This window comes from Heterocephalus glaber, unplaced genomic scaffold, assembly GCF_053883595.1.
Source record: "Heterocephalus glaber isolate CG9 unplaced genomic scaffold, H.glaber_assembly_v1.0 deba00000071, whole genome shotgun sequence".
NCBI lineage: Eukaryota > Metazoa > Chordata > Mammalia > Rodentia > Bathyergidae > Heterocephalus > Heterocephalus glaber.
In genome coordinates this window covers 29,043,904-29,064,472 of record NW_028258137.1, presented here as the reverse complement: position 1 = coordinate 29,064,472, position 20,569 = coordinate 29,043,904, and the positions used below count along the sequence as shown (strand labels likewise).

The 20,569-nt window shown below is 43.3% G+C and overlaps 1 protein-coding gene and 1 pseudogene across 1 annotated transcript in view; one reads left to right on the top strand and one right to left on the bottom strand.

Annotated features, from left to right (window-relative positions):
• The window catches only part of Bbs2 (Bardet-Biedl syndrome 2), a 116,925-nt gene that overhangs the window by 41,455 nt on the left and 54,901 nt on the right, over window positions 1–20,569 (bottom strand). The window lies entirely within an intron of this gene.
• LOC101714042 (C-terminal-binding protein 2 pseudogene) lies at window positions 490–2,199 on the top strand (annotated as a pseudogene).

Here is a 20,569-nt window from a genome sequence, read left to right as displayed (position 1 = left end):
GGAAGATCAACTGTAAAGGGGTAGGAGGGAACTTTGGGTGGTAAAAATGATATATATATTTAAAATTGATAATATGATATATATGATAATATATAAAATATAAAATAATTATTATATAATTACTATATATTATATATTATGTAATAATATATGATAATCTATGATATATAATTATATATATGACATATATATATAATTTTTTGTTGTTACCTGGGATCGAACTCAGGACCTTGTGCTTTCAAGGCAGGCGGAGGAACCACTGAGCTAAATTCCCAGCCCTATATATTTTGATTGTGATGGTGGTTACATAGATGTATATATTTTATCAAAACTCATATTGTACATTTAAAATAAGTGTATTTAGGAGAAGCCAGCAGTGGCCCAAGGAGCAAGGGACGGGGTTGGGTGCCATGCCGTGCTGAGGGGGGGCTGCCACTACCGCCCGGTGGGGTGGGAGGGGCGGGAACCCTTCGCTGTGGACCCCGGCGGCCCAGACGAGGGCCTCATCACCTTAAATGGTTTTGAGCCAATGAAGCTGTTACCCCTTAACGAGATGGACAACCCATCGTGAGAACCATAGACTCGGTGGACAGATGGATATGGGGTTCATAGTGGCGTAATGCATGCAGACTTCTGTGAGTTCCCTTAAGTTCTTAGAGGACCACTTTGCCTTTTGAATCAGAGACTTGCAAAGTTCGATAAAGAATGGCCGTTGTGGATAAGCACAAAGTCAAGCAACAGTGACTGGACAGAATTTGTGAAGGTATCCGACCCCAGAACATGAATGGCCCCCTGCACCCCCAGTCCCTGGTGGCGCTGCTGGATGGCAGAGATGGAGATGCCCATTCTGAAGGACCTGGCCACTGTGGCCTTCTCTGAAGCACAGTCCACACAGGAGATCCATGAAAAGGTGTTAAACGAGGCTGTGGGTGCTATGATGTAACACCATTACCCTCACCAGGGAGGACTTGGAGAAGTTCAAGGCCCTGAGAGTGATCGTTCAGATCACAGTGGCTATGACAACATGGACATCGAAGCTGCTGGCAAGCTTGGGATCGCTGTGTGCAACATCCCATCCGCAGCCGTGGAAGAGATGGCTGATTCCATCATCTGCCACATCCTCAATCTGTACCGGAGGAACACGTGGCTGTACCAGGCACTGCGGAAAGGGATGAGGGTACAGAGCATGGAATAGATTCGAGAGGTGGCCTCAGGAGCAGCCTGAATCCGTGGAGAGAGACTGGGCCTCATTGGCTTTGGTCCCACAGGGCAGGCGGTTGCTGTTCAAGCCAAGGCCTTTGGATTCAGCATCATATCGTATGACCCCTACTTGCAGGATGGCATACAGGGATCCCTGGGCGTGCAGAGGGTCTATACCCTACAGGATTTGCTGTGTCAGAGTGACTGTGTCTCCTTGCACTGCAATCTAAATGAACATAACCACCACCTCATCAATGACTTTACTATAAAGCAGATGAGGCAAGGGGCATTCCTATTGAATGCAGCCCACCCCGCGGTGACTTGGTGGATGAGAAAGCCTTACTCCAGGTCCTCAAAGAGGGCAGGATACGAGGGGCAGCCCTTGATGTGCACAAATCTAAACCCTTTAGCTTTGCTCAGGGTCCACTGAAAGACGCACCAAATCTCATCTGTACTCCCCACATGGCTTGGTACAGTGAACAAGCATCCCTGGAGATGAGGCAGGCAGCTGCCACTGGGATCAGCCAAGCAACTACAGGACGCATTCCAGAAAGGTTAAGAAACTGTGTCAACAAGGAATTCCTCGTCACATCAGCTCCTTGGTCAGTAATAGACCAGCAAGTGATTCTTCCTGAGCTCAATGGTGCCACATACAGTTATCCACCAGGCGTTGTAGGTGTGGCCCCGGGAGGACTTCCTGCAGCCATGCAAGGCATTATCCCTGGAGGCATCCCAGTGACTCACAACCTGCCCACAATAGCACATCCTTGGGCCGGGGATTTAGCTCAGTGGTTCCACCACCTGCCTCGAAAGTGCAAGGTCCTGAGTTCAATCCCCAGTACCAAAAAGAAAAAAAAAAAGCAGGTAGGACATCCTTCCCAAGCTCCCTCTCCCAGCCAACCCACAAAACATGCAGATAATCAAGAGCACCCCAACGAGCAATACCAGAGAATACTGAAAGGTAATCATTTGGATAAACTTGGGACCAAGAGACAGTAAAAAATGGATGAACTAAGAGAAAAGTCTTAGTCTTTTTAACTGATCCTGGACATACACATCCATGATGTTGCAGTGTTAAACCTACAAGAACTAGAAAACTGAAGATGTCTGCTTGCGGAAGCGCTGAAAGACTAGGACGTAACTTATTAACAACCATCTTCTGTTATTGTGTGCTAAGTTTTTCATCTGTGCATCAAATCACAAAGAATAAATAGAGCTTTTTCCTTTATCAGTCCCTTGGACACAGCAGGTCCTGAGCACCTTGCTCTAGATTGTTGCATCAAGAGTTCCAAACATCAAAATAAAAAAATGTTAAGAGGAAATCCCCATCTTATGACTCTAGTCCCTTTGGTCTACAGGGGCTAGTTACCTCTTTTTATTAATGGGAAGATTAAATTACTAAAAGATGAGGAGAAAACTGCCTGTTAGACATCTGCACAAATAGGATTGAAGAGCACAGGCTCCTTCCTATACAGAGAGGTGTCTCTCACATCTGAACTGCATACTGAGCGTGCAAGTTGGTCGTTAGTTCAGTAATACCCTCTGATGATGCAAAAAAGAAAAAATTATTAAGTTTCACAAGCTGTTTGTACTCAAATATATTTTCTCAGTTTCAGATCCTCAGCTATATTATTGAGTGGAAAGTTTTGAACTATAAGGGTTCAAGAAGAATAATGTAGCATTTCTTTATGTCTCAGGAAACACTTTTTAAGGGTAACTTGTCAGATTGTCAATGAACAAACCCACTTTCTCAAACATTGATAAATTCTTTTCTTCATGTGATATTTTATACAAGAACACTTCAGATGTGTTATTAGATGTGACTGATTTTAACAAATCCTATTAGATTTGTATCAACTAGTTATGTGTTCTATTCATAGTCGTTTGTGAATTGTTGCCTTTTTGTTTAAAAAGATGACATATTTTGAACCTTTGTATAGGTACATTTCTGTTTTTGTGACAAAAGAAAAACTTTAAACTGTCTCAAACAGAAAAATAATGGCTATCCAGAAGCATGTTTTGTTCTAGTGTGAGTTACCGTTACTGTATTTGTTTATTGTAAAGGTGGACATTTAGCATTCAGTGCAGTTTTCAATAAAAAGTAATTAAAATTTCAAAAAATAAGTGCATTTTATTGTCTATAAATTAATGCCTCAAGAAAATTGATTTTTTTTACAAAAATTAATCAGTAAATAAGATTATGTTTCTCCTATATATAAAAGCTTTCAATGACTTTCCATTACTCACTGAATAAAGAAATCCAAACTCCTAATTTGTTCTATGGAGCACTGGTGTCTTTGAATCAACCCAGCACATCAAGTTTAATCTTCCCTCTGGGCCTTTGCATTTACAGTTCCCTCTACCTGCAATCCTTGGCCCAAAATATTTCCAAGTGTGGCTGTTTTTTATGTGTTACATAATAGAGCTCTTACATGACAGAACTCCTCTGCAAGAAGTATCCCAGCCTAACATCATCCACACACCTTCCACATTTCCTCACATGTGGTGCTCTTTAGATATTTGGTAAAAGGATGATTATCTATTTTTAAAAATCATTATTTGCATCTTGAATAACTCATTTAGCAGGATCTGCTATACCACCTTACATTTCTCTCCACCTGGAATCCCCTGTCACCAGATCTTCACCTGCCTGGCTCCCATGTATCAGTCAGATCTCAGGTCAGGCCTCCTGTCTTCAGAGAGGTCTGTCCTGCATTGATCTCTCTCTTGTCACCCTGATTTATCACTCCCTTTTGGGTCACCCTTTATAATTTCTGCTCATTAAAACATACAAACCAGATCATGCAGGCTTGCACTACTAAGTGAGGAGAAGTGGCGCCTCTTTCTTGTTCCCATTTTGCACAAGTGACTTGACATCTACAAGACCATACTTGTAGGTGTATTGTAGGTGAGCCAGAGACTCCTGAACCAAAGGGAGCCACAGAAGAGTATACCGTTTGTATATTTTTGAGAACCAGGCAATACTGTGCTTATATCCTCAGTTATTCAAAGATTTAATGAGTTATGTTTAAAGACTCCTTAAGAGAACAACAACAATATAATGTCCTGCCAGAATGCAAAATCTTAGCAATTACTAAATAATTCACTCAAAGAAAGCACATTTCAAGTTATTGTTCTTCCTAATATTCTCTGACTTTTGGCATAAGCTGCTGATTGGAAATCTCTATATAACTTACATAAGTTGTGATGTTTTTGAATCCATGAAGCTATTCTCCTTAATGTTTTTGTAATGATCTATGAAAAACTGGCCCTCATCTCTACCTCTCATCCCTGCCATGCCCACAGTAGTAAATGGTATTGATGGGAAGGTGTGACCAGAGCTTTGCTGACATGACAAATCTGTTTTGCCAGAGCAACAGAGAGCAAAAGAGTCTTCTAAATGATTTTGAAATTAGAGGCAGCCACAGTAGGATGGGTAAGCCCAGCACCCAAGGAGCAGCAAAACTGGCTTCTGGTCCACCAGGCTCCCAGATTCAGATCAAAGTGGATGGCTGGAATCGGTCCAGTTTCCATGGAGCATTTTCTTTACAACACCCTGGAGCCATCCCTGGGTGTGGCCAGCATCTGACGCTGGCTAAGACTTGACTCAGCTTTAGAAGCTGCCAATTTCAGGTGGAAGCCAACATCTTGGGCACTGTTCTGGAAGGAAGGACTTTTCTACTTTAGTGTTAGTTCGTGTAGTTGAAAGAAATGACTTTGTTGTGGATCTGAATGTCATATCTTCAGGGGACACAGAAGGCTAGAGGAAATTCTAAGCTCCATTTCTATATAGGTGGCATTTCTAAGTAGGCAGGGGCAGAGAGGTCACCCCCAGGCTTCTACCCATGGCAAGAATCACCATCCAGTCCCTGTGTGAATATTTCCTTTGACAGGTGGTTCATGACTCATAGAAAGGCCTTTTCATTCAACCCTAGTTCTCAGAACTCTATTTCTTATATTGAGTCACAAATCAGTTGCTCTGTAGAAATAGATTAAGATTGTCACTTCCCATGTAAGCTCTTTGACTCTTTGCCGATGTATCATTTTTCCTCCAATTTTCCTTTAGGCTGAACACCCACACATGACCCCTTCAAGGGTTCCTGGGAGGGATGAAATTCCTGGTTTCTTTACCATTACCTCTTCCTTAAGGGATCTGCTCTGGGAATGGAACTCTAAAGCAGCTATGGACATACTGTGAGTCTTCCCCAGCCCCAACAGGCATACACAAAATCCTTTCCTTGTACCTACCCCAAGCTCCCCAGGTGCAAGCCAGAGGTGAAGGCAGCTGTATAATACAGAGAACAGGGGTGACTAGCAGCCATGGAATTCTCCAGCTCAGTGGTTTTTGTGTGTTTAGGTTCTGGGGCTCAAAACCAGGACCTTGTGAATGCTAAATATGTGCTCTATATTGAGCTATATCCCCAGCCCAGTACTACTTCTGAAAAGAATAAGCGGCCTAGGTGCTGAGGCTGGATGAGTCCCTGCAGAATACAGAAGCCATGCTCATGGGGACTGTGAAGAAAATGAATAAAAGGTACCATTTAAGAAGGCCACATGGGATAAGGAGGCCATGGCAGAAGCTGTGACCACTTGTTATGGGCTGAATTGTGTCCCCCTCCTCTACAAAAGACACGTTGAAGTCCCAACCCTCAGTTCCTCAGCATGTGAGCATGTTTGGAGATAAGGTGTTTACATAGATAACTGAGTTAAAAGACACCATTAAGTGTCCTTATAAAAGGGAGAAATGTGGACACAAGCACACACACCCAAATGAAGATGAAGGCAGAGATCAGAGGAGTGCTTCTACATGCCAAGGAACACCATAGTTTGCCAGCAAACCACTAATAGCTGGGCGAAAGGCATGAACAGATTGCTTTTCACAGCACTCAGAATGAACCACACTGCAGGTGCTTTGATCTTGTCCTGGTAGCCTGCAGAACTATGAGAAAATCAGTTTCTATTGTTGAAGCCACTCAATCTGTGTTACTTTATTACAGTAGCCCTGGCAAACTAATACACCGCCTGTAGTCCTAATGACAAAAGGGAAGGAAATTCAAGAGCCCAGTAGAAAGGGGTATGGCTAAAGCTGTCTTCGCAGAGGCTGCAATGCAAAAAGGGAGCTAGGCAGTGAAGACCTTGACCATCTCTCCTCCCACCCTCCAGTCTCCTGTATTGTCAGTGGGCAATGCAAACAGAAACTGGGCACTCACCTGGAGGGCCACCTTGTCCACATTTCTTTTATGACCTATTTGGAGGGGTCCCTGGATAATAGAACAGGAAGAGAATTCAGGATCGCCTGACCTAACCCTTTCACTGGATCCCTGGGGAAACCTAGTTCCAGAAAGGGTGTGGTAATGTGGCCAATCAAAGGCAGGGTCAAGACTAAAATTCAGCTAACCTGACTCCTAGGCTAAATGTCAGTGCTGCTTTGTGTGTTATCACTGTTGTCTTCCTGCTGTCACTCATTCACCCTCATCTGTGGCGCAGGGCCTTTTAAAAATATTTAATTTATTATTTGAATAGGTAAATCTTTGATATGCCAGATTAAAAGATGCAAAAGGAATACACACAAAGACATGGAGAAATTGCTGGTTGGACTCTAGGGAGATAGGTAGTACAGTCACTGTAGAAAATTGTTGGATAGGGGGCTGGGGATTTAGCTCAGTGGCACTGTGCATGCCTTGAAAACTCAAGGTCCTGAGTTCAATCCCTGGTAAGAAAGAAAGAAAGAAAGAAAGAAAGAAAGAAAGAAAGAAAGAAAGAAAGAAAGAAAGAAAGAAAGAAAGAAAGAAAGAAAGAAAGAAAGGAAGGAAGGAAGGAAGGAAGGAAGGAAGGAAGGAAGGAAGGAGGGAAGGAAGGAAGGGGAAGGGAAGGGAAGGGAAGGGAAGGAAGGAAGGAAGAAAGAAAATTGTAGGACAATTCTTCAAATAATTAAAAATAGAATCAGGGCTGAGGATTTAGCTCAGTGGTTTCGCTGCCTGCTGCGCAAGCATAAGGACCCAAGTTCGATCCCTGGTACCAAAAAAAAGAATTACCATATAATGGAGCAATTTCATTTCTAGGCTTGTATATCCAAAAGAATAGAAAGCAGAGACTCAGATTCTTGTTCCACTGTTCATAATAGCATTGTTTGCAATAGCCAAAAAGTGAACACAACCCAAGCGTCTACTAACAGATGAAGAAATAAAATGTGGCATATGCACACAATAGAATATTATTAAGCCATAGAAAGAAATGACATTCTGAAGCATTTTATACCATGAATGAATCTTGAAGACTATATGTTAAGTAAAATAAGCTAGTCATAAAAAGAACAAACACTGGGCTGGGGATTTAGCTCAGTGGCACCTGAGTTCAATCCCTGTTACCAAAAAAAACCCCAACAAATAATGGGATTTTATGTAAATTCGGTACTTAAAGTAGTCAAATGCATACAGACAGAAAGTAGACTAGAGATCACCAAGGGCTGGGGGAGGAAAAAATGGAGAGTTATTGAAGGAATATGTATGAAGTTTTTGGAGGGATAATGAGAGAGTTCTGAAAGTATTGATGATGGTCACACAAATTTGTAGCTTAAGACTACTTAATTGAATACTGTAAAATGGTTAAGAGGGTGAAATTTATGTTATGCATATTGTACCACAATAATAACATGTTTTCTGAAAAAGCACATGTAATGAAAAGAAGTTCCCCTCCCATCTTTATTCTTGCCACCAACGTTCCCTTCCTGGAGATCCCTACTGGGACCAATTCCTGGGTCTCCTTCCGCAGATGGCTTGTGATTCCACAGGTATCAGTATCAGTATTTCTAGCTATCAGTCTCCCTAGCTTTTGTGTTCTCCATAAATGGACGCATACAAGATACTCAGTTTTATATTTTGCTTTTTTCACTTAACACACTCTGCAAACCACCCTCATTTTCTTAAGTCCACATAGTGGGATTCTTGCACATTTACTTTTTTTTCAGTACTGGCGATTGAACACTTAGCTCCTCACATACGCTAGGCAAGCACTCTACCACTGAACCACAACCTCAGTCCTTTGTATTTTTCAAGGCAGACTCTTGCTAAGTTGTCCACACTGTCCTTGAACTTGTGATCCTCCTACCTCAGCCTCCCAACTAGCTGGGATTACAGGTGTGAACCACCAAGCCAAGCACATTTGCATTTTAATGAGGATTAATGTCTTCACTCTAAAGAATGAATTAGGAATGGCAGAATTTCAGAAACCTTCCCAGTGTGTGCATGCATGAGGAGAAAATGGAGTAGCAGTACAGTGTTTTCAGTTGAAAGTATCAAGCTTTCTATACCACACCTGGAAAAGGAGCCTTTGGTGGATTCTAGGATAATAACAGCTAATAGCTATCTAACTGTCATAATGGGGCAACTAGTGTTCTAAGCATTTTAGGTGTACTAACTTATTTAATCCTCACAACAACTTGATATTGTGCTATTATTAATTGCCCCCATTCTACAGGTCAAGTCTCCAGGGCATGACAAAGTTAAGTACCTTGCCTAAAATTTAACAATGACAGAACTAGAATTGAGCCTACAAAGTCAGACTCTAGGGCCTTGCTCTTGTTCACTATGCCATGGTTCCTCTCAGGCATGCAAACATTTCTGAATTTTATGCTAGCCCCTGGGCATCCTACTGACGGATATAATGATGCTTTAGATATGAGCCTCACCCTCAAGGAGTTTATGGCTGTGACAGAAGCACAATTCCCCCTTATATAAAGCAGAGAATTGGTCAGTTTTATAAGAGGAACATACAAAATGTTCTGGAACTTAGAGAGGGATGATACAGAATGATGGAATGTTGCAGAGAGGAAAGGATGTTCAAGTGTGAAGGGAACCAACATTTAGAAAGCAATCATGCTACACCAGCTACTTCAGATGTTGAATCTTTCTAAAATCTGTCATCATCCATCTCATAGATTACAAAAATCAGTTGAGGCTTCCAAAGACACAGTAAACTGATGAAGATAAAATTTTCTCCCTGGATCCTCTAAGTCAGAGCCAGTACTTTGCAAAGATGAAGTTCAGCCATAAGCCTGACAGGGTCTTCTACATGCCATTTAACATCAAAAATGTCTGGGATCTTTGGTTGGCTTGGTGGGAACTGCCATCCTTGGCAGGGATGCCCAAGTCTATTAACAAGCCCAGAGCACTTTGAAGGTGAAATTGTTCATAAAAAAGATGGTTCCCACAGTCGGAGGCAGTGAGGCAGGCACAGTTTGAGCAGAGGCTGTGGTGAGGATAACATAGGAGCAGGTAGGAATTCCCGGGCAGAGAATCTTTGAGCAAGGAGACTGAGATTCTAGGCTTTCCAAAAGTTTCCTCCTCTAGCTTCAGAGGAGGCTACAACTTTCTAAACTTTAGCATGAATTACTCTCCCTTGAATTTTGCTATACTTACATTCTGCCTGTGCTATAATTTAGTCTCTTCATTAAATTGACTCACTTAGAATTATTCCTCCTAAGCATCCACCTTTGTGAAATCACAAGTTCAATGTCCTGCTGCATTTCTTTTTCATATACAGAAGAATAAATTAAAACTACCAAATATCTATCTACAAGTGGCCCCTTTTGGGTATCCCAGATTGAAGTACCTAATTTCCCTGGTGAGCAGAGGATGCATTAATTCATTTCTTCCTTGTGTTCCATGACCTTGAGCAACTCCTTTATCTTTCTCTAGGCCTCAGTTTCCAACCTCCTCAGGTTCCTTATAGCTCTTATACAGCAGATTAGTGAGATCCAGACTCAAGCCTGAGTTACAATCTTGGCTCTACTTTTTTCCTCAGTGTGACCTTAGGGAGGTTACACAGTCTATCTCTGCCTCAATTGTACCGTTATTAATGGAGACTACACCACAGGGCTCCTGAGGGGCTTTGTGTCTGCTCCAAGGAGGCTACATGGCTGTCCTATTTTAACCACTGCATGTGGATATCCAGCAACTTTTGAGGCCCCCTTCGCTACATGTCCTTTCCTCCATAGCATTTAGTACCTTCTAACAAACTACATGATCAATTCTTTGATGATTGTGTTTACTCTACTTACTGCCCTCCTTGAGAATGTAAATCCCTGAAAGCAATGATATTCCCAAGTTTTGTTCACTGATACAGCCCAGCACCTGGTGTTCAATATAAACTTTTCCAATGAATGGAATGACTAAGTGAATCCTGAGTCTCATAGCCTCCCAGAGGAGATAAGAGCCCCATACCCCAGGAAAAGTCAACAAAACCTCTGCCCAAAGAAATCATTGCCTTCAGTTTCACATTTAGAAGAATGGGTGGTTATGGAACAGTGCCTGACTCACAGAGAAGCCAGTCTTTTGGGCTTTCTAGAAGTACTAATGTCACATCAGAAGAAATGAAATTATCTTAAAAACCAATGCCTTTCATCAAGTTGGGAATGTGGGTGGGGATGCTGCCCTGTAGGCTTTAAAAAGCACTAACCTGGGTCTAGAGAAGGCCCCAAAATTCACCTGGAGGCTGTGATTTTTCCTTTCCTGCAGGTTGGGAAGGGTAGCTACCAAGGGCTCCTACAGATGAGTTCATTTATTTCTCAAAAGAGTTAAATGTAGTAGGTGCAATTATGCCTATTTTACAATAAGAAAACAAGGATGGAAAAAGAAAATGACATCCCAATGGTCACCTGGCTGAGTGATTGATAGCAGAGTCTGGGCTGCTTCCCTGGCCTGCTTAGCTCTAGGTCTCCCAGTATGGTCCACATTCCCTCATTCCCTGCTCTTGCTGCTCCCAGGACCTCTCTACCATCCTCACTTTCCCACTTGTGTGGGCTTCCTCAGATGATGATGATAGTGTAGAACTACATTCAGCATCAAAAGGAAGCCAGACTTTGTTTTATGACCCCAAAGGGATGTCTCACCTATCTACCAGGGTAGCTCCAAGAAATTGTGGCTCTTCCTAGATGGATAAAAGGATTCTCCTAAGGGATTTTCAGAAACAACAGGTCCAGAGACCACTGTCCCACTACAACCATGTGGATGGGAACATTCCTACATAATGCTGACCAGACTGTCACCACACTGTGGGCTCACCAGGTATTTTCATAACATAGCCATCCAAGGAGACACACAAAAAAGGGAATAGTTGCTGTTTCAGGGAGAAGAATTGCTTGGCTGGGTCAGAGGAAGGAAGAAGAGTTTCTATTGCTCCTCCTTTTGTTATCTTTGAATTTTGAACCATGTGACTATATTGTCTATTCAAAAATAAATACAGCGGTACCTCAGTTCACGAACTTAATTCTTTCCACGATTCTGTTCGCAGAATTTGAACGTGGAAAGAGTTAAATTCATAAACCGAGGTACCACTCACTGTAAAGGAAACTAATTTTTGTGGTGCTGGAGATCAAACTCAGGGCCTGATGCATGCTAAGCAAGGATTTTACCACTGAACTACATCTCTAGCCCTTTTAAAATTGCTAATGTTAAAAAATAAAGAAAAAAATAAAGATGACCCCAATATATGGTTAGGGAGAAGGGAAGGCTACAAAGTAGTTTGTTTTTATAAGCTAATTTTGATGTTTTTAAAAATGTATGTGTATAGGGCACCGCTAACGGAGCACACTGAGATTGCTGGCCTTTTAACCAGAGGCACTAAGGACAGACCACCATTTCTGTGGTGGTGTTGCTAAAAATGCAGAACCTGGGTCTAATCCTAAGGAAACATCAAGCAAATCTTTAGGGACACTCTGCAAAATAATTGGCCTCCACTCTTCAAAATATCAAGGTCATGAAGAAAAAGAAAGAGTGAAGGGGCCGGGATTTAGCTCAGTGGTTTCACCTCCTGTTGCGCAAGCACAAGGACCCAAGTTCAATCCCTGGTACAAAAAAAAAAAAGAAAGAAAGAGTGAAGAATTGTTTTGATGAAAGGAAAATATAAATAATGACAACTAAAAGTAATGCTTTGGTTCTGGATTAGATCCCAGGCCAGGAAAAACATTATTATGCAGGACATTAATAAGACAATTGCTGAAATTTAAATAACACCTGTAGACTAGAAATAGTATTGTATTAACATTAAATATTCCAGTATTGTTAATTACATTATGGTTATGTAAATTAATATCCTTTTTTTCAGGAAATAGATTATGAAATATTTAGTAGTGAGGGGGAGAAAATAGATCTATATAACTATGTATTTATTTATATATAAATCTTCCCATAGAGATATATAGCTACATGTATACCATATAATGTATATACATTTATGTGTACACACACACACACACCTCCACACTTACAGGTTGAATATCTCAAATCTGCAAATCTGAAATCTGAAATGCTCTAAATCTGAAAATTTTTTCAGTGTCACCATGATGCCACAAGTGGAAATTCCCACACCTGATCTCATGTGATAGAGGGCAGTCAAAATGCAGATACACTAAAATTATTGTGTAAAATAATCATCAGGCTATGTGCATAAGGTATGCATGGAATATAAATGCCTTTTTTGTTTCAGGTTCCAGCCCCAAGACATCTCATTATGTATATTGAAATGTTCCCCAAAACCAAACTGAGACATTTCTGGTCCTGAGCATTTCAATTAGGTCACTCAGCCTGCATGTAGAGAACAGGAGGGAGAGATGGGAGAATGAGAGAGCTGATGGAGAAAATGCACATCTGAGTAAAGAGTGCATTCATGTTCTTTGTACTATTGCTGCAACTTTTCTTTAAGACTGATAATTAATTTTAAAACAACAGAAAGGTGTGAGCTAAAATTTGATTAGTATTTATTTCTGAGTGTTTTCGTTTTGCTTTTCTTTGTATCTTCCTTCATTTTCTTTGTTTTTCTTTCATGTTCCTTTTGAAAAAGTAATACAAGTATTTAGGGGAAAAAATACTGGGGCTGGGGTGTAACTGAATGGTAGAGTGTATGCTTAGCATCCTTGAGGCCCTGAATTCAATTCTCAGCATGAATCATCATCATAATAATAGCAACAATGATGATGAAGACAAGGACGATGATGATGGTGATGATGATGATGATGATAATCCTAATTTTGGGGGGGGGGGGTTGGTACCAGGGATCGAACTCAGGTCCTTGCGCTTGCAAGGCAGGCACAGGAACCACTGAGCTAAACCCCCCAGCCCTGATAATCCTAATATTAAGAAAAGTTCCTAGAGTATAATTCTCCCTCCCTACCAAGCTAACTGCAGCTCCCCAGTCCTCCCAGAGGTAACCACTGGTGCCTGGCTCTGTGCCTTCTGGCAGATATTTTCTGTTCATTAGTGAACGGGTGGTTATGTTGCCTGTACGCATTCCTCCCTCCACAAATGTTGGTATCCTGATCTGCAGCGATCTGTGCCTTGCTTTCCCCAGTGAATATTTTACCTTCATGATCCTTCCCAATGGGGACATACAGAAATACCAGGTATTTTGAAGGGCTGTCTAGAATTCCACTGCATTGACATTTAATTCACTGACCCCAGGCCTGGGATTTAGCTCAGTGGTTCTGGAGCCTGCCTTGCAAGTGCAAGGACCAGAGTTCGATCCCTGGTACCAAAAAAAAAAGTACCAGTTTAATTCACTGACCCCATTCCTATTGTCAGGACATTTAGGCCTTTCCCAGTCTCTTATAGTAAGATTGAATGAATGGCACCCAATTCCTTATGCAAAATATGTCCTTAAATGTCCAGGATAATCTCCCACTGTCAGGGTTGCGTTGTGCAGGCACACATGCCTTTCACATTTGGGTGCATCCGTGTCTGAGCACACTGCTTCCCGAAGCCTTCCTACGTGGGTGGCATGCTTCACATTTTTTGGACCTCTGCCTATCATGGAGATTTTTTAAATACTCTCTGGTTTTAAATACTCTCTGGTTATTGTTTTAATTTGCATTTCTATTATTATAAGTATAGATAAATATCATGTTATTTGCTGTAAAAGGCATTTGTATCATTTTTCCCTCTGTGACCTCTTCCTGCATTTACAGGAACCCAGCCCTTCCCTGGAAAAACCTTGGCTTTCATCCTAGGCTGAGACCTCCCTGAATGTCTGAGTACTGTACTGAAGAGGATCTGTGTCTGCTGGTGCATTTGACCACCCGGTGTCCCACCATGCCCAACACCACCAATCTTCTTTTGGGGTTTTCTAGCTATGAACCCAGGGGTGATCATTAACCACAGGTGCTGAGTCTGTGACTCAGTCCAAAGCCTGGGCAGCTTCTGTGCCTCGTGATAGACTGTCCCCTGATGTGCAGAGTGCCAGCCTGCCCACTTGGAAAGCAAAACTTAGTCACTCTGCATTTCTATTTTCTCCCCACATCTTTAAAAGTTTCAACAGGAACAAAACACTATTCAACAGGAGGCCCTGAAAGGCCCTTTTGTGCCACGTTCATTCCAGGAACCTGCTCAGTGCTCCCTGCAAAAGACTTGGACAAGGGCTGGCATCCTGAGAACCCTGGAGGTCAGCTCTCACTAATGAGTGATGGGCCCTTGCCTCCTTAGTAGGCAAACACAGATAGAGCAGGCCTTCAGCTTCCCCCGCCCCAGTTCCATGTAGATGTTGACCCAGCTTTGTGAAGATGTTGATTTTAGAGATGGAATTTTGTTCCCCCTCTAGCAGATGCTAGATAAGGGCTACTATTCTACCTTCTAAACACCAATTTACCACTGACCTTGGGCTCCCAGTCTCGGCCACTTTGGACATCTCAGGTCTGTGAATACTTCAAGTTCCCTCCAGCTGCCTCCAGGTCCTGAAAGCTCCCAATACCTGAAACATCATCCCAACTTCCTCCACTCTAACTCCTGCTCAGCACTCAAATTTCTGCTGAAGCATCTCTCACTTGTAATAGAAGGAGGGGATCCTGAACCCCTGACTTAGGGCCCCCTGCAAGTTCTGTCTTGCAATACATGCTGCATGTGTAATGTCTGACTCCTTGTCTATTTTCCTTTCTGGGATGTAAACTAGAGCTGGCATCATGACTGGTACACAGAAAGGACTCATTGAGCATCTGGAGCAGAAAGGAAGGACAGAAGGGAAAAAGGAAAGGACTGGTTGGTAGGAAAGATGGGTATGACTCAGAGCACTCCCTGAATTCCCTAGCAGAGGGCAGCCACCTACTCTACTTATAACTTCCATGGCTCAGGCCCAGGGACATGGGACATGGGGCATAACTGGTGGCGCCATTTTAAGGAAATCTTCTGAGCTTCTGAGATTCCAGGTGCACTTAGCTTTTCTGTTTTCTTTGGAAGCTTCAAAGTCATTTTCAAACCAATTACCCCATACACTGGTAGCCCTAGGCCACAGCCAAACTTGGCTCCAATCCTTGCAGGTGCAAATTAGGAAACTGAGCTCCACTGTTAAAAGCTTGCCTGAGGCCTGAAAAGAAAATCAGCCTGAAAGGCCCTTTATTCTTCTAGAAAGCACCAGAAGAACCAAGAGCAAGAAGCTGAGAATACTTTGGGCCTCAGTTTACCTTCATAAGTGGGAAACTCCCTGCTATGCAATCCCTAGATTCTCTACCATGGACTTACCCAGCTCAGGGGCTGCAAAGGTACAGCACTCAGGCCATCAAGCATGTGTTGTGAAGATCTAGAATTCTTTCTTTCTTTTTTTTTTTGGTACCGGGAATCGACCTCGGGACCTTGTGCTTGCGAGGCAGGCGATGGAACCACTGAGCTAAATCCCTGGCCCTAGAATTCTTTTTTTTTTTTAATTGGAGATTTTGCGTAAAATCTAAATTTGGGGGTTCTCTTGAAAAAAAATCTGGCAATGCTGGACTCAGACTGTTTCCTTTTCCATATGTGTAAGCCTGGCTGGAGTTGAACAGTAGCTGCCTCCTTTACTCAGGGTGTATTTTATCCAATTTGTCACAATCCCTACTGCTTTCTTTTGTCTCTGATTTGGCTCACTTCATTCATCATGAAACCTGCTAAACTCTGTAGGTATCTGATTCATGGCTCTTGAAGTAACTCTTCCCCCTTAGTTATGCCTAGCTATGCTGGCATTCCCTCCATTTCTTAAGAAAGCCATGCTCTTTCCAGCCACAGTATCCTTGCATATGCTGTGCCCTCCTGGACATTTCCTTCCACAGATTGTAGCTGAAGAATCACCTCCTTTATCTGAACTAGGTTTCTTTTCATGTATCTGTTGTTATCTTCCATGCTACATATTACAATTTGTAATTATTCATGAGTATGATCATTACTTTCTCTTCCATCTCCCCTTTTAGAAGATAAACTCCAGGAGGGAAGAGACTTGTTGGTGTCATCAACTGCTGCATGTGCATCATACATCCCATAACCTGACATCTCTTAGAAACTTGGTAAACCTTGTAGAATGAATGCCTGGGTAAGTGTCTGCCAGGCCATGGGCATCCATTTAACAATGTGGCCAATCAGCCTGTCTTCCGGCAGGTGTGGTCAGAAGACTATTTCCCAGCCTCCCAGTGGGGTTCACTCAGCCCTTGTTTGGAGGCACATATTTCTTTTTTTCCAGAAGCCCTGGAATGAAAGGTGGGTGAAGATATTTAGGGGCATTTGCATTCAATGTGGTAACATGTGTCAGGCAACTCCAGATGGCCACAGTGATCAAAGCAATGGCAAGATGAGAGAACCACGAAATGAGGCCTCTTCCAGGTGGAGAAAAGGCAGCTTGGCTTGACTTAAATCTATAAATTCCCAAAGTGGATGCAGAAAGACCAATGCTAGTCACTTAACCTCAATAAAAGGAGAGGTCTTCCTTGAAGTTAGAATGAGTTCAGGGCAAAGAAACACCCTTCCTCTAACCTACTTTGCTCAAAAGGATCTTATGGTGTGTTCTACCCCAAGATATAAAGTGGACTAAGAATAAAAATGGGGTTGAGAAGATTTTGAATTCCAAGCGACAGTGTTGAGGCACGTGACAGGAAGTAGATTAGAGGCCCATTTGTGACACTGTGTTCAATGTTCGGTCAATGTTCAATGAATAAGTGATAGCCTTAATATCACAGAAAACAATTTTCCTTTGCCCCAGTAGCTACCAGACCCTGGTCAAAGCAACAGTGGTGCGCTAAGTGGATTCTAAGTATTTACTGTATCTGATGTCTCCTATCTGGATCTGATTCATGTTAAAAAATGGATCTTCCAGGCTTGGAGGCTGCCATTGTGGGACTGCATAACCTTTGTTCCTTTTTCTCCAGCCCCATTGTGATTAAAATGTGAGTTAATGGATGGAGATGCTTGTTAGTTTAGGGACGCTAGATAGGGATCTGTAACAGACTTAGAGTCCCAGAGTAAACTACTCAACTCTTTGTTTATCCGGAACTGATATTCCAGGCACCACAATTGTTAGAACAAGCTGCAGATGTCTGCTAACCATCAATATGTGACAGTCGACCACTAACCTTTGTCCCCTTTTCTTTAATATGTTAACTTCCCCCTCAACCCCCTATAAAAACAGCCTCGGATTCTGAGCCAGTTGCCTCTCTAAGCTATTTTGCTTCGGGAGTGCCATCTGGCCAGACTAATAAAGGTCTGTTTCCCAACTTGGCTGGTGTGTTCCTTCCTGGGTGGTCTTCGCTGTAGTCAGCTCCTTGGAGCGTTTGGTAAGGCTCTCAGTCTTACATTCTGAAGGCACCGCTGGGATTCCTGGGTGTGCTTCACTATAGTCAGCTCCTCGGAGTGTTTGGTAAGGCCCTCGGTCTTACATTTTGGAGGCCCCAGCGAGATGCCTGGGTAAGGAACCCCGGTTCAGCCGAGACTCTGTGGTGGGATCCAGCAGGAGACTCAGGCACAGACCTCAGAAAACCTCCGGAAGTAAGGTTTGGCCGGTTGCAACCATTTGTTGTCAGGAGTGAGGTGGCTGATGGGCCGGTAAGCCTCCCCTGACCCCAAGGTTCCTGACGAGGAACAAGGGATGGTTTACTTTTGCTTTTGTTGTGGCACCTGTTTGTCTTGTCATTAGTATGTTAATGTCCTGTCCATTGTGTGTTTAATTTTGTATTTCTTTCCAAACCATCAGGGCAGAGATGGGAGGATCCTGCTCCAGAAATACCCCATTGGATTGTTTTCTCACTAATTTTAAATTGGCTTTTTCCCCCTGAACAGGAGAATGAGTATGGGGTTAAATTGTCTCGCAGAAAACTTTGCTCCCTGTGTCAATTGGAATGGCCAGCCTCTGGAGTTGGATGGCCAGCTGAGGGCTCTTTTGACCCAGGTCTCTGCAGGGTGGTATGGAAAAGGGTCACCGGGCACCCTAGCCATCCTGATCAGTTTCCATATATAAATATCTGGGTTCGGGCTTGTCAAGAGCCTCCGGCATGATTACAGCATTGTTCCCTGTGAACAAACTCTCACATTCTGGTTATGGCCCCAAGGGAACCCCAAGAGGCCAAAACCCGGCTCCCAAGCCAGTGCTCTCACAAGATCCTGACCCCTTAGATCTTGTTATAAGACCTCCCCCTCCCACACACGAACAGGGGCCCCTTATGGTCCCAGCGGAGCTCTCACTGAAGGGACTAGTTCAGTTCCTCTTCTGCCTCTTAGGGAAGTAGAACAGGGTCATTATGTCTATATCCCTTTCTCTACCAGTGATCTGTATAATTGGAAACACCAAAATCCCCCTTTTTCAGAAAAACCCCAGGCTTTCATCTCCCTCCTAGAATCTGTTTTTCATACACATGACCCAACCTGGGATGACTGTCAACAACTTCTGCAAGCTCTTTTTACCTCCGAGGAAAGAGAAAGGATCCGAGGGCAAGCCATAAAGTCGGTGTTAGGGGAAACAGAGGGCCCCCTCGATGAGCAACAGCGGGCCCGTCTTGAGGCACAACTTCCATCCACCCGTCCCCCATGGTGAGCTAATTCCTTGGGTGGGAGAGAAGCTCTCCAAACCTATCGTCAGCATCTCCTAGCTGGCCTGAGGGGAGCCACTCGAAAGCCTACCAACTTGAGCAAGGTAAGCGGAGTCCTTCAAGGACCTGAGGAATCCCCTTCTGCCTTTCTGGAGCGTCTGTTGGAAGCATACCATACGTATACTCCAATTGACCCAGATGCCCCTGCAAATCGACAGGCAATTAATTTGGCTTTTGTTACTCAGTCGGCCCCAGATATTAAAAAGAAACTGCAGCAGATGGAAGGATTTGAGGGAGAAAATAGGGAAAAGTTGATGAGTGTGACAATGAAGGTGTTTAACAATAGGGATCCTTTTGAGGATAGAATGGCTAAAAAGATAGGAAGGGTGAACATTGCAACCTTGACAGATGAAAGTTTTATCCAAAGGAAATACAGAGAAAATAAAAAAGAGGATAAAAGTAAAGTATGGCCCTTGTTAGAAAAAGATCAATGTACATATTGCAAAGAAAAGGGCCATTACAAGAGGGATTATAAAAAGTTAAAAAGAAAGAGAGAGAAGGAGGCTAAGAAAAAATGAGATGGAGTTCTCTTGGTAGACAAAGAAGATTGACGAGGCCAAGGTGGGGATATCCAAACACATCCACTGACTCCAGAAAGCCGGCATCCTCGTCCCTTGCCAGTCAGCCTGGAATACACCCCTGCTTCCTGTGAGGAAGCCTGGCACCTCAGACTTCAGACCGGTACAGGATTTGCGGGAAGTAAATAGCCAGGTGGAGACCATTCACCCAACAGTGCCAAACCCCTATACTCTGTTGAGTCTCATCCCTCCCGGTCATGTGTGGTACTCAGTATTAGACCTTAAAGATGCATTTTTCAGCCTGCCTCTAACACCTGTGAGCCAGCCCCTCTTTGCCTTCAAATGGACTGACCCAGACACCGGAACAACCGGACAGCTGACATGGACCCGGCTGCCGCAGGGATTCAAAAACTCCCCCACTCTGTTCGGGGAAGCTCTCAGCAAAGATCTGCAAGAGGTAAGAAAAATGTTTCCCCAGGCAACTATTCTTCAGTATGTTGATGACCTCCTGGTGGCGACTTCAACAGATAAAGAATGCATTGCAGCCACCACCGAGGGCCTCCTGAAAGCCCTCCAGGAACTGGGATATCGGATGTCCTGGAAGAAAGCTCAACTCTGCCGGACCAAGGTAACCTACTTGGGCTATATTCTTGCAAAGGGAAAGAGGAGGCTGGCAGAATCGAGAGTATCTGCAATTCTCCAGATTCCGAAGCCAGGCTCAAAGAAACAGGTGCAAGAGTTCCTAGGGGCGGTTGGCTATTACAGGATTTGGATTCCTGGCTTTGCTGAGATTGCCAAGCCCCTACATGAGGCCACTGCAGGAAGAAATACACCCCTCGAATGGACTGAGGCTTGCCAGCAGGCATTTCAATTGCTTAAGACTGCACTTACATGGGCACCAGCCCTGGCACTGCCAGACTTAAACAAACCCTTTACCGTGTATGTGACAGAGAAAAATGGGGTGGCTAAGGGAGTAATTACTCAGCTTTTG